General features: G+C 41.0%; 1 protein-coding gene across 2 annotated transcripts in view; it reads right to left on the minus strand.

The window, feature by feature from the left end:
• Nucleotides 1-14,140, minus strand: part of ndst1a (N-deacetylase/N-sulfotransferase (heparan glucosaminyl) 1a) — a 102,157-nt gene that overhangs the window by 39,728 nt on the left and 48,289 nt on the right. The window lies entirely within an intron of this gene.

Genomic DNA, 14,140 nt, shown 5'->3' on the forward strand with positions numbered 1-14,140 from the left:
TATGGTACTGTAGTTTTTTTTTTAAAGTAACTTTATGTAATCAGGAGGACAACAACAAAGATAAAACTAATATTATTATGAGATTTTTTACCTCCAACTTTCACTGCTAATTTGGGAACAGACATATGGAAGACAACCTTCCTATATTTATATATTTGTTTATATATTTATACATGATCTGAGAAGAGTTAGTTATACTTCCAGTAGGCTTTTCAAAGACCCTCAGCATGAGGTCAGGAACCCATGTAAACACAAGAAGAAGAAAAAATGTAGGTGTGTGAAAGACAGTATCAAAAAACAAGGCACAGAAAGGCACACACACACACAGAGAGATCCCTTTAGTCTGTGTCTTTGAGGAGGAGAGGAAACGTTGAGCGTGTGGCTGCATATCAAAGTCAGATTAGCTCTAAACAGAGAACACACACACACACACACACACACCTCGCTAGCACTTCCCTCAGACAAACACACCAACAAGGACAAAATCTCACAGATAAGAGTTCCCAAAAAAACAATACAGAAAAAAAATAAAATATCACATCTTGACTGTGACTGTTTTTCAGTGGGTTGCCAGGCCTGTTCGTCGCAGGTTAGGGAGGGATTCACGGGGAGAATTTGCATAGATTTCACAGAGCTTTTTGATGGGATATGAGAAAGTGGGGCAGTGTAATTGCTTTCCATCTCTTCTGTAGGGATATAAAGCTAATGCATTAAGCAGTGGATCTAGATCAGTCTTCTTATAAAGCTTTCAGAGAATCAATCTGTCTGGAGCTTTTGAGAGTGGAATTTTAAATACGGTCAGCCCACGGCAGCCTTGAATGATCCCTAGAAATATCTGAAATAGCCGAAAGGGTATTATAACCTTACAGGCAACTGATTCTCAAGGCAGGGGGCTGTGAACTGATTAGCTGATTAGCAACCCACGTGTCTCTATTGATGTTCTACTAAAATATTCAATCAGAGATTGGACAATATTTCTCTTCAGATGATCCTGAAAGCTGATTAGATCATTTTTGAGAGTTGACTCTAATAAGTAAGAAATATTTAATATTGAAAGACAATAAATACACAGTACATAAAAAAGCCCTCCTTGATGATGAATTACAAAATTTGCCTGGAAACAGTTATGTGGCATCTGGCCCCATCCATCATCTGTATCAGTGATCAGCTGATCAACTTTTTTATAAGTGTTTCTAAACCTGCAATTTTAGGCTGTTTAAACCGGATTCTGGTCCGTTTTCACCCTTGGTGCGAATTGTTTGGGCAGGTGGGAATACAGAAATCATACTTGGGTGCTAACCAACCCAACTGCACTGAGACCCGTACAAGTAAGCTGTCTCCGTCTGGTCCCAAACAAAACAAGCATGTGATCTTACCTCAGTCTGACGCAACTTCCAGCTGTACTCCATGAGTTTGAGCTAAATGGCTCTCATAGCCTGTGTTACCTGATCTATTGTCCAGCTAACTTAACTATCGTTGTTAACAAATGCCTATTTCTGTAGTTGTTAAACTGTACTGAAATATACACGATCCCAGAACACAGGACCTTCTTCCTGTATTTACTTTCTACTACCATCCCAGACAGCTCTAAACAATAAGCAGAAAGAACATGTTCATATGGTTTGTTGTGATGCATTGTGATGCACTTTTTTTTTTAGACAAGAAAAAAAACTCAAGGGCAAACTCTCAAAGTTTAAAACTCATTAACTGATTCGGACCAGAGCTAACAATACTGAATTGAAAGCATTGTATTGTGATATGTATTGTATTGTTAAATTCTTGCCAATACCCAGCCCTAGTAAAACACCCTAAAATATATCTGAAATCATTGTCACTTCCTTTTCCCAAGACTGTGTTACTGAAATCTTCAGTCAGTTCCAAAACAGTGAATTCCAAAACAAAGCAGCTGAGCTGGCAGGAAATCAGGACAAGCACGGTCTAGCCAGAAAACAATCCACTAAGTCAAGTCCAGTCAAAGGCCACAGTGTCTGGTGATCCACATGTTTACTGCAGCAGCAGACATCACCTGATGCTTCGTAATGAATCATTCATTCATTCATTCATTCATTTGAATTAGGCATTTTGATCATATTCTAATTGATGACCCGGACAAAGTGCTGTTTGACGTAGCTTAAGCCTGGCCCTAAGCTGCAAAAGAAACGTCTGTGATAAAATCACCACCAACAGTGTAATTTAATTCAAGACTAGCCCTAACCTGTTTTCAGAAAAAAAAACTGGCCCATACAGAGCGGCAAGTCAAACATCATTATAATTCAGCTATCCTTTCTGCCTTCACTCAGCGGCTTTAGCTCCTCTATCTCTTATCCATCACACTGTCTGCGCTTCTATTATACCACGACTAATATTTAACATGTGACAGTTTAATTATGGAAATTGCAGAATTGCAGACACAAAAAAAGATTACCATCCATCAAACTTTACAGGTGAATTTGTTACATTAACGTCTGCTCCGACGAACCGTCCCATTCATCATTGTAACTTTAGACAGAACAGGATGAAGCCGAACTGTACGCAGCAGCTGAAACGAGCTGGGTAACATTAGCTCAGCAAGGAGCTCAGCGATGGTCTTTAACTCAGTCCAGCTTAAAGCACAGAGTGGAACCCCAGCTACCAAACGCAGCAGAAATAATCTTTTCATCAGGAAAGATAAAGGTCCTAATACTGTTCCAGCTCAGGTTTATATGTGATTAATGTGTGATTTGTGTGTCAGAGATAAGGAACAGTGTTTGGTGGTGGGAGGTCTTAGTCAGTCGTCTTTTCTCAGAATCATCACGTCACTTTCCAAACACCTATTTTAAACTCGCCGGCAGAACAGCTGTAGAACTATAAAGATAACCTATAGTGTAAATAAACAGTAGCTAGAATTCCATCCACATACCTCCATGTGTCTTTTGACTCAATAGAGAGAGTAAATAATAGTGAGAAGAATCTTTAGCTACATTTCACACAATTGTTTGAACACACACTTTAGCATTTACACTGGTAAACGGTAGTGATGGACCGATCCACATTTTTAAAATTTTGATCTGATTCCGATATACATTTGCCAATAGCTATACACATTCCAATACAAGAGATTTTTGCATAGAAATATTTTTAATATCACTATTATTGTTGGTGTTCTGCTTAAGGTTACATCATAAGGCTGAAACAGACCACACAGTACACTGGCGTTCCACAGCAATTTATTTGTGAGGGACACTAAATGCCCCGAAAGGCTACAAAAGGCATGATTAGTACTTGATAATAAATGTAAATTAATATAAATTTAGCAGCTTCTCCATAATCCTGTAGACTTTGGGCTGTCTGTATTTACATGTTAAAATATCTCCAAACAAATCAACAGCTAAAATGTTACTAGTTATTATGTTACAGACCCAAAAATGGAGCATGCAGGCTTGCTGGAAACGTCCAGACGCATTTTTACATGAAACCTCTGCAGGTGCTTAACTGACTAAATGGATTAAACTTAATGAAGCAGTTGTCCTCCCACCCATCAGCATGCTGGCTTTATTTACATTACAAGTAGCATGTGCTGCTCTTCAGCATTTCTACACTAAAATATCTTCATACAGATGCAATTTTATCCAAACCATCAGCTAATGCTCTTCGCACACTCTGAGACTAAAGCTGTTACAGGTGTAAGATGTGGAACTATAAAATGGATCAGCATGTGGATCGACCATGGCGGTCTGATATCCAATAAGTTAATTATGTCAATATAGGGTCAATACAGATAATGAATCGGCTCTGTTCCCTCTATAGTAAGCACAACAAATCCTGAAGGAAGTATAAATACCAGCCACCCAACCTTTCAACCAACCAACCCAACATTAAACGATCCAATCAACCATCCATCCAACCAGCTAACCCACCAATCAGCCATACAATCGGCCAACCAACTGGTCTAAAACAAAAAACAGCCATACAGAGGGTTGGGTAACAAAATTTAATACCAAAAATGCACTGACCGAAATGTCTCTGTACTACCGAGTACCGAAATGTCTAAAAAAAAAAAAAAAAAAAAAGTGATGCCAGTTTTCGATACATGATTGCACGAAATGCGCATATATGTGTCAAACGTGAAGAGCAACCGCCACAGCACCCTAGCGCACACAAGATGAGACAAGATGAGAGCGAGCACATACTGTCTCTCTCTCGCTCTCATTTGTGCTGTTTGTCCTCTTTCCCTTGCTTTGTCTCTCAACCACTCGCTTGCTCTAGCTCACTCGTGCCGTCTCGCCTTCCTGATATCCCTTAAAAAGAACTTATAAAATTTAAATGCATCCAGTAATTTGCTTCGGAAAAAAAGATTTGTCGTTGCAGCTAAAGTAATGGTGTTCGTATTTGTTCTTAATATAGGGCCACAATTATGCTCACTGCTTGTTTGTTCCAACAAGATCCAAAAATATGGTCGCCTCTCATGATGACTGTATGAGAATGAGATTTCTCATGTCATGCTGTTAAATAAATCCGTTGTGTGAGAATAATTATTGCCGTTTGTATTTTTTGTTTGCAATTTAGAAAAAGGTATTGAAAAAAAGTACCGTTTCGGTATCGGTACCGAATACAAGGTACAGTACCAGTATCGTTATTAAAAATAATAAAACAATACCCAGCCCTAGCCATACATTCATCCAACCTACCAGCCAAGCCACCATCCAAACCTCAAAAACAACCATCTAACAAAACAACCATCATCTTAACAACCATACATCCAAGTACTTAATCATTCTAAGTCAATTCTGATACTGAATCATGATTTAGGCAGGGAACAGCAATTGGACCATGTAATATTTCAGTCCTACAGCACAATTCCAGTCAAACATCTCTGTGCTGCAACAAAGCAGAGCAGAAAAGAGACCATTGTGAAACGCTGTTGAAAGTCCTTGGAGTAAAAGCATGTTTAATAGCAGCGTGCAGGATGGTGAAGGTTGAACAATAGCAGTAGAGGTGCAGTGGGTTATTCAGTGGCTCTATGTAAGGGGCCAGCTTTTTTAGTTAAGAGCGCAGGGGGGCCGGAGAGACTCCGAGGGTCGGGAACAGGCCCTGCAGCTCCTCCATGCTCCACATTAGAACAGACACTAACAAATGATGTTCCTGCAAACTCTTGCACCAGCACTGTGGAAACCACACGTTCTGCATGGCAACCACGCGGGAGCCATTCTGACAGTGACAACCGTGCAACAGCATTTCTTTTTGTGGAACGGAGAGTCATGTGGAGAGCACGGAGCTGGGAGAGGCGGGGAGGTCACTTTTCTCCCAAAAGCGTCCCGCTCATTCACTGCGACTCAACAACTCTCAACAGCCTTACAAACAACCTGAGCAGTGCTGGCTCTCTGACCAGCTCCACGAAGACGCATTAGGATTCCTGACTGGCTGTGGCTGCTGAGAATGTCCTACATTAGGCTTAGCTTACAGCCCAGCACTGTAATCAGCACATTATGTTACAGGAAAGCAGCTGTTGGTTAAACCTGACCTCCAACCTTCTGGGTGACTGGAGGGTGTTCCCTAAACTACAGTGCAGAGTCCTGAGAGCAAAACACAGAGCAACAAACTGCTCCATTAAGAAAGCCACTGACTTGTGCCATGTCTCTTTAAGCTTAAGAATGCTGAAATGACATGTGGGATATGTGTTTATGAGGTCATTTGCTTTAAATGTGGATGTGATTTTGGCCACAGTTGCTTGTCTGGTCGCATGGACAGTTGTAGCCAGATGCTACCGGTCACAATCATTACCACTCAATGTGCTGTCGGAGAGTCACATGACGACGTACATGGACTCGGTCGTAGCTAGCTAGAGCTCTAGGTGCGACATCCCTCATTTTTATGATTTATCGAGTTGGATCCTGATTTTGTTGCCGTGTTTAAGCCACCAGCAGAGCTAATGATGTCTTTGAGCAGAAAACAGCTGCCTTTTTCCCCGAATTCATCGCCGACAAAAAAGAAGGTGAAATCTAACTCACCATCGCCTCAGTACAACATGGCGGATCCCCTCGTGCGGCTGGAGCAGACGATAATGGCGGAGTTTTCTGCTATGCGGGAAGAATTCTCTACGCACATGACTACTTGTGTTCAAAGTTAGACTACCTCGTGGGCGAGCAAAGAGAGCAGAAGAAACTTCTGTTAGAGCACTCTGACCGTCTAGTCACCCTCGAACGGATGGTGGTTGATCTGCAGGGCCGGAGCCGCCGGAACAACCTGCGCATTCTCGGTCTACCGGAGGGAGCGGAGAAGGACGACCCTATCGGCTTTGTCAAAAAACATCTCCAGGTCTGGCTACCAGGGTTGTCCGGCCGGGAGTTTGAAGTTGAGCGTGCCCACCGTATCTACTCCAGGGTCTCGATGGATCGCGGAAGACCCCGCGCCTTCATATTCCGCCTGCTCAGGTACAACGACCGAGACCTCATACTTAAAGAAAGTAGGAGCGCGGGTCGTCCGACCTGGAACGGCGCGCATCTGAGTTTTTTCCCGGATTTCTCTCCGGCGACGGCCAAGAAATGCAGCGCTTTCACCACAGTGAGGAAGGCTCTGAGGGAGGCAGAAATTCAGTCTTTCCTCCTTTACCCAGCAGTTCTGAAGGTGATTCAAAACGGAGAATCGCATTTATTGCAGACTCCTGAGGAAGCCCAGCGATTCCTGCCGGCTGCCCCTGCCTCTTCTTGAATCAGGCTGGTACCCAGTTATCAACAACTGTGTGCGCTGATATGTTACCGATAGTTATTTTGGTTTCTCTTTTTATATGAGCTCTTTACTTTTATAGATGGGACTCACTCCTTCTGTTTATATTTGAGACATTAAGAGGGATGGTCGTGTTGAACCAACCTGGCGGCTAGCTAGGTCAATGTCGCTGCCACGGACCTTAAGTTGGGGAGGGGGTTGTGGACGTGGGTCTGTTCGATACCCAGTCCTATTCTGTTCGTGTTCTCAGGGGGATATGGGTTGTGTTGATCTTAATGTTCCTGAAAGGTGTGTAGTTGGGCAGTACTTCTGTAATTGTTTGATATTAAGCCTTGTTTGTGTCTTATGGAGGTCATTTATTAAGGATCTGTCTTTTCAGTATTTATGGCTTTGAATATTTTGAGCTGGAACATTAATGGTCTAAATGAGCCTCTTAAACGAGCTAGTTTTTTAGATCTACTTCAAAGAAAGCAAATTGACATTGGTCTGATCCAGGAATCTCATTTAAGAGCTGCTGATATTTCTAAATGCAATAATAAATTCTTTAGAGTTGCTGCTTATGCATCGGCTAATAATTCAACAAAGGGGGTTCTTATTTAAGGAGGAACTTACAGATTACGATTTTAAACCAGGGAAGTGATGAAGATGGGAGAATTACATATATAACTACAATGGTGGGAAACCGGAAAATAGCCTTTGTATCAGTTTATGCTCCCACTCCTAGAGATCCCAGTTTTTTTCCTTTTCTGTTAAATTTTCTAAATAACCTAGTTGACTTTGAGCTTGTGGTGGGAGCTGACATGAATGCAGTGATTGATTATCATTTAGATAGATCAAGGAGTGACCTCTCTCATAATCAGTTAGCTTCTAGTTTAGAACTTAAGCATTGTATATCCACTCTATCTCTGCTCGATTGCTGGCGACATTTTAATTCGACTGCTAGGCAATATACGTTTTTTTCTGCAAGACACAAATCCTATTCTAGAATCGATTTTTTGTTCATATCCAGCACCCTCGTCTCAGAGATTAGTACTATATGTATCTGGCCAATGTCTCTCTCTGATCATAATAGTGTTTTTGCTAGGCTACGTATTCCTACATTTCATGGTCGAGCGGCTAGATGGCGCTTTAATACAAATTTGTTATATGATGAGGATTTTTGCTCTCAATTTAGGAGTAAGTTGTCAGAATTCCTTCATTTTAACCAGGGCTCAGTGGACGATCCAAGAGTTTTGTGGGGAGTGCTGAAAGGATTCATTAGAGATAATTCTATTGCTTATGCCTCGTGGCGGCAGAAATGGCGCAGACAGAAGATATCCGAATTTGAAATGAAACTTGATGCTCTAGAAAAGTCCAATCAATACTCCTTCTCTGATGTTAGGTCAAAACAAATAGTTGTCATTAAAAACGAGCTAAACAATGAATGCCCCAATACCCAATGTCCATTTGATGCATCTGTATGTAAGTAAAGATATTAGATATCAGCATTGAGGCACAATTCCTACATCAGTGCATTCCTTATTGGAGTAAATTAAACACTAAATTCTCTACAAAATACTGTGGATTAAAGTGCTGAACTTTCAAAACCCTGCAAATCTAGAGGAGCAGTACAGCTCAGTGGTTAGAGCACTGGGATATTGATCACAGGGTTATGGGTTCCATACGTGCATCCACTAAGCTGCCACTGATGGGCCCATGAGGAGAGGCTTTAACCTCAGCGCTCTGACATCTGACCTCCAAGCTGAGATACAATAACAGGAACAGGAATAAAAAAGGGACTTAAACACTCGTCTACGGAAAGTAATGCCTCACACAAAAGGAGGAATTAAAGAACAACTTCACTCTCATAACTTGCAACCCAAATCATTTACAATAATGCACAGAACAACCTCATTAACAACATAGAAATTCTGACTAATTGGGGTTTATTTAAAAAGCTACAGAGAGAAATGTCTCAGATATACAACTGTGCTTATGTACAAATTGAATGAGGTATAATAAAGCTGCATGACTTAGCTAAATACTGAACTGTACATTATCTTATCATTGGAATTTAATTTTTTTAGTCTCCGCTGCTCATCTTCAACTTTTTAAACTGGAGCAATTTTCACACTAAAACATCCAAACAGCCCTTTAAATTGGTGTATAATTATCATTGAAACCCATCACTGAAACTTTTTTAGATTTAGCCATTTATAGCTATATGTTTGAGTAAAATGAACATTGCTGTTTTATTCTATAAACAACGGACAACATTTCTCCCAAATGCCAAATAAAAGTATTGTCATTTAGAGCACTTATTTTGCAGAAAATGAGAGATAAAATAATGGCTGGAAAAAGATGCAGAGCTTTTAGACCTCAAATAATGCAAAGAAAAAAAAGATTGTATTATAAAGTTTAAAGAATTCGGAAATCAATATTTGGTGGAATAACTCTGTTTTTTTAATCACAGTTTTCATGCATCTTGTCATGTTCTCCTCCACCAGTCTTACACACTGCTTTTGGATTACTTTATGCCACTCCTGATGCCAAAAAAAAATCAAGCAGTTCAGTTTGGTTTGATGGCTTGTGATCATCCATCTTCCGCTTGATTATATTCCAGAGGTTTTCAATTTGGTAAAACCAAAGAATCTCATCATTTTTAAGTGGTCTCATATCTTTTTTTCAGATCTGTACAGACACATTTTAACTATGACAAAAAACAAAAAAAAAGCATTTAACTATATTGACATACCTGCTCTTTGACAATAACACAACAGGCAATATTAAATCTAGCAAGTTGATAATGGAATTATCGTGCCAGGCCTACTATGATGCTTGTGTCTTGTAGACCAGGGGTATCAAACCCCTGTAGATAACGTAGATAATGGGCTACATTACACACAGTCTAATGCAGAGTAGGCTACTTTTATCCTTTAACATTACTCTGACTGTGCTCAGAACAGTAGCACTCAGAAGCTCAAGACATAATTAGCTGTGTGTTTAAAGCACTGCAGCCTGGTCCACTCATTTATCTGCATGACCTTGATGATGACTGAAGCCCTGCCTGAGGTTATCCAAACTTGGCCCTCTTCCTTCAGACTCCAGCTGTCCACTCTCCCAGTCCTGTGAGGACATTCTCTCACGTAAGGTCAAGACAAGGTATGGAACGCGCATGTGACTCAAAATCTTCAGTCATGGAGTGAATGTCAAGACTACGGTAAAATTCACTGACCCTTTATAGCAGGGGTGTCCAAACAAGCGCACTCTCCGCTTTTAGACTCTTTTGCCCCGTTTTTCTGCGCTAGAAATGCGCACCCTCTTCGCTTTTAGACTCTTGTGCCCCGTTTTTCTGCGCTAGAATTGCGCACCCTCTCCGCTTTTAGACTCTTTGGCCCCATTTTTTTTGCGCTAGAAATGCGCACCCTCTCCGCTTTTAGACTCTTTGGCCCCGTTTTTTTGCGCTAGAAATGCGCACCCTCTCCGCTTTTAGACTCTTTGGCCCGTTTTTCTGCGCTAGAAATGCGCACCCTCTCCACTTTTAGACTCTTTGGCCCGTTTTTCTGCGCTAGAAATGCGCACCCTCTCCGCTTTTAGACTCTTTGGCCCCGTTTTTTCTGCGCTAGAAATGCGCACCCTCTCCGCTTTTAGACTCTTTGGCCCCGTTTTTCTGCGCTAAAAATGCGCACCCTCTCCGCTTTTACACTCTTTGGCCCCGTTTCTGACACCTAGTGTTCAAACTGTGAATATCACATTATAAAAACCTGCTTAACAGCGGGCCAACTTTCATTCTATTTCTAAAATACCTCGCGGGCCGCAAATGGCCCGCGGGCCGTAGTTTGGACACCCCTGCTTTATAGGGTCTGTACATATACTGGTACATATGTTACATGCCTGGCCAAAAAAAGCACCACCTGGATTTAACTAAGCAAATATGTAAGAACTTCTGTTTACAAAATATAAACTATAAATTATTTGTTTTCACTGCATGTATAAAACTCTTTATTTATATTATTTAGACTACAAAAAAATTTAGTTGCAGTAGTATATTCTTGAAATTAATTTGAATAAATCAAATGTTTTGTCATATTGCCAAGAATATTGTTAGTGCAAAAATACCCAAAAAGGATTTCTTGTAAGTATCAAAACTATAGGGCAATAATCAGTGAAAAAGGCATAAACGTTTGCTCTATGTTGAGCATCTTAGCTTCTGAACAGTGGAGGTGGATTCTCCTCCTTGGACAGGGGATGTTCTCCAAAGTACATCAAGACTTGTGAAATGATGCACGCTGTCCAGCCTAAGATGCTCTATTATTATTGCCCTTTTCTCTTGAGTTGTCGCTCTATTCCCGCTTCTCAAAAAAAAAAAAACTCCTTTGCCGCATCCACCTGCTTTCTGTGCACGGGTGACGTAACGCTAAGCGCATTGTCACATAAAAATCACCGCAAAATTTAGAGCCCTGAGTTTTTAAATTAAACAAATGATTACTCGAGGCACAGAAAATTATTTTTGAATCAATTTTTTGAATCGAGTAACTTGATTTACTCGATTAATCATTTCACCCCAAATCTTGATTTTATTTTAGGGCCATATCACCCACCCCTTATGTCTAAAAGAGCAACAAAGTACATCAACAGAAAACAACCGAGCCAAGAGTTCCCTCACAAACTGTTCCTCAGAACTGACTGGGAGGTCAGTTGGTGTTGAACATCCTGCCTACCTGTTTCCTTTTTTTCTCTCTGTATTCAGGGTTACCTGTTTGATAAACAGCGCTCATATGTCTGTGTGCTGCTGTCGGACTGCCCTGAATAAAACAAACAATTTGTCCTTCAGTTTTCCTTCCCCCCGGGTCTGTATCAGTTCAGAAATCAATCACGCAGAGAGTGAGAGGGGGAGCGAGAGTGAGAGAGAGAGACTGAGAGAATGCTACTCCTTGTTATTTCTCCAGCACATTTTTCTACCTGTCTCGAACATAGATTCAAAACCATGAATCATTTTATCATTTCCACCCATTCACACACATTCCCATTCCCCTTATTTCCTTAAACTCATTTCACACAGAGGTCAGGACAGTTTTCCCCCCAATGTTTTTATTAGAAACTGACTTTCAAAACCCATTTCCACTGTCCTCTCGTGATGGAATTATGGAATTACCCCATTACTTCTCCTTATGAAGAGCCCTATCAGCACAAGCACACACACACACACTGAGAGACACAGTAGAGGGAGTGGAGGGAAATAGTTAAAATGTTCTGCGACATTCAGGAGAGGAATATTGTCCTCAATTACTGATCCATTAATAGAGCATCCTAAAAAGACCTGTCAGCTAATTCCGAAATTACACAGAGTAACAATCATTAACAGAGAGCGAGCAAGCATGAGAGAGAGAGAAAAAGAGAGAGAGAGAGAGAGAGAGAGAGAGAGAGAGAGAGAAAGAGAGAGAAATAGAAGTAACAAAAAGACTAAAAGTATGACACAAAAAAGAGAGTGAGTGAGAGTAAGTGGGACAAACAGTGGATTACAACATAAACAGAAAGATCCCAAAAAAATAAGCTGCAGTGTTTGTTACATTTATTTTACATTTTATAAGATTGCACTTTTCATCTGGCCAACTGTATTTTATTTATTAATATACATCTATTTCTGCATCTCAGGACCGCAATATATTTAAAAAAATACCTGGGATGGAAGCAATTTACTCCTAGTAATAAGTTCTAAATGATAATAAAAATTTGATGTGAACAGGTGATTGTTATCTTAATTTGTTACAAAAGGAGCATCCACAAAAGGCCAAAATGTCTTATATAATCATATTTTTAAAATTAAGGCTAATGATAAAATAAAGACTGTTTAAGAGACTGAATCATAGAGGAAGAAACGGAGTGAAGATCATTCTTTGAGACACAATAAGCTGATCACACTCCTGTATTGATCACCCTGATCAATAGTGAGAGACTAGCTCATTAAAGTCAAACATACTGTTCTCTACTGCACTACAACTGACTGCTCATTCATCATACCAAGCCAGGAGTGTGTGAGAGAGAAAGAACCAAACACACACACACAGAAAGAAAAAGACTAAAGAAGAGAGAAAAGACTTAGAAGAAAACAGACAAGAAAAATGAAATGGAGAAGCAGAAGAACGAAACAGATGAACAGAAAAAGGAAAGGATGAAAGAAAAACAATAAAAAATGAGTCAATAAGAAAGAAAGTCAAGTCAAGTAGTTTTATTGTCAATACTGCATATGTACAGGACATACATAGAATTGAAATTACGTTACTCTCCTTCCCAATTTTACAGCAAGTACAGATAATGGATAATAAAGAAAAATAAAGAAAAGGGGGAGACACTATGTGTACAATACAGCAGCAGGGACACAGACATACATGAGACAGAACAAGGTGCAGTAGTGGTGGGGGTGAAATAGATATATAAATAGAAATAAAAAGAAATAAATATATAATCTAAATCTAAATGAGTGGGAGACACTATATGTACAATACAACAAAAAGACAATAGACATTTGTGAGACAGAAGATAATAGTGCAATATTAATGGTGATTAAGATCAAGTGACAATATAAATAGAACCCGTATAACAGTAGTGCAATGTTTTATCTAGCCTAAGGCTGGTAAAGTTCTTAAAGTTCCCAGTTCTTGGGGAATTAAAGTGTGTATGACAGTGCAGCGTAACAGTAGTGCAGGTATTGGGTGTGTAGTGCAGGTCCTTTTACAAAAGTTACAGTACTGTGTGTGTTCTAGTGCAGAGTTTCAGTACTGTGTTGGTGGGAGGATGTGGGGTCAGGATGATGAGAGTGTGTGTGCTGTGGGCAGGATTGGGATGGGGGGTAGAGCAGGAAGAGAGTTCAGCATCCTCACAGCCTGATGGATGGGGCTGTCTCGCAGTCTGCTGGTCCTAGACCCGAGACTCTGCAGTCTTCTCCCTGATGGCAGCAGGATGAAGAAGCTGTGTAGTGGGTGGGAGGGATCTCCTGCCAGACGGAGGGCTTTCCGTGTGAGGCGGGAGCTGTACAGGTCCTGAAGGGAGGGGAGAGAGGTGCCAACGATCTTCTCAGCTGCTCTCACGATGCGCTGGAGGGTCCTGCGGCAGGATGCTGTGCAGGCCCCGTACCACACGGTGAAACAGCTGGTCAGGATGCTCTCGATGGCCCCTCTGTAGAAAGTGGTCATGATGGGGGTGGGGGCTCCAGCTCTTCTCAGCTTGCGGAGAAAGTAGAGACGCTGGTTTGCCTTCCTGGCCAGTGATGCTGAGTTGGTGCTCCAGGAGAGGTCCTCTGTGACGTGCACACCCAGGAACTTGGTGCTGCTCACCCTCTCCACAGCAGTTCCGTTGATGGACAGAGGAGTGTGCTGTGTGTGAGTTCTCCTGAAGTCCACAACAATCTCCTTAGTCTTCTCTGTGTTCAGAGAGAGATTGTTGTGTTTGCACCAGGAGG

Source organism: Astyanax mexicanus, chromosome 2, assembly GCF_023375975.1.
Source record: "Astyanax mexicanus isolate ESR-SI-001 chromosome 2, AstMex3_surface, whole genome shotgun sequence".
NCBI lineage: Eukaryota > Metazoa > Chordata > Actinopteri > Characiformes > Acestrorhamphidae > Astyanax > Astyanax mexicanus.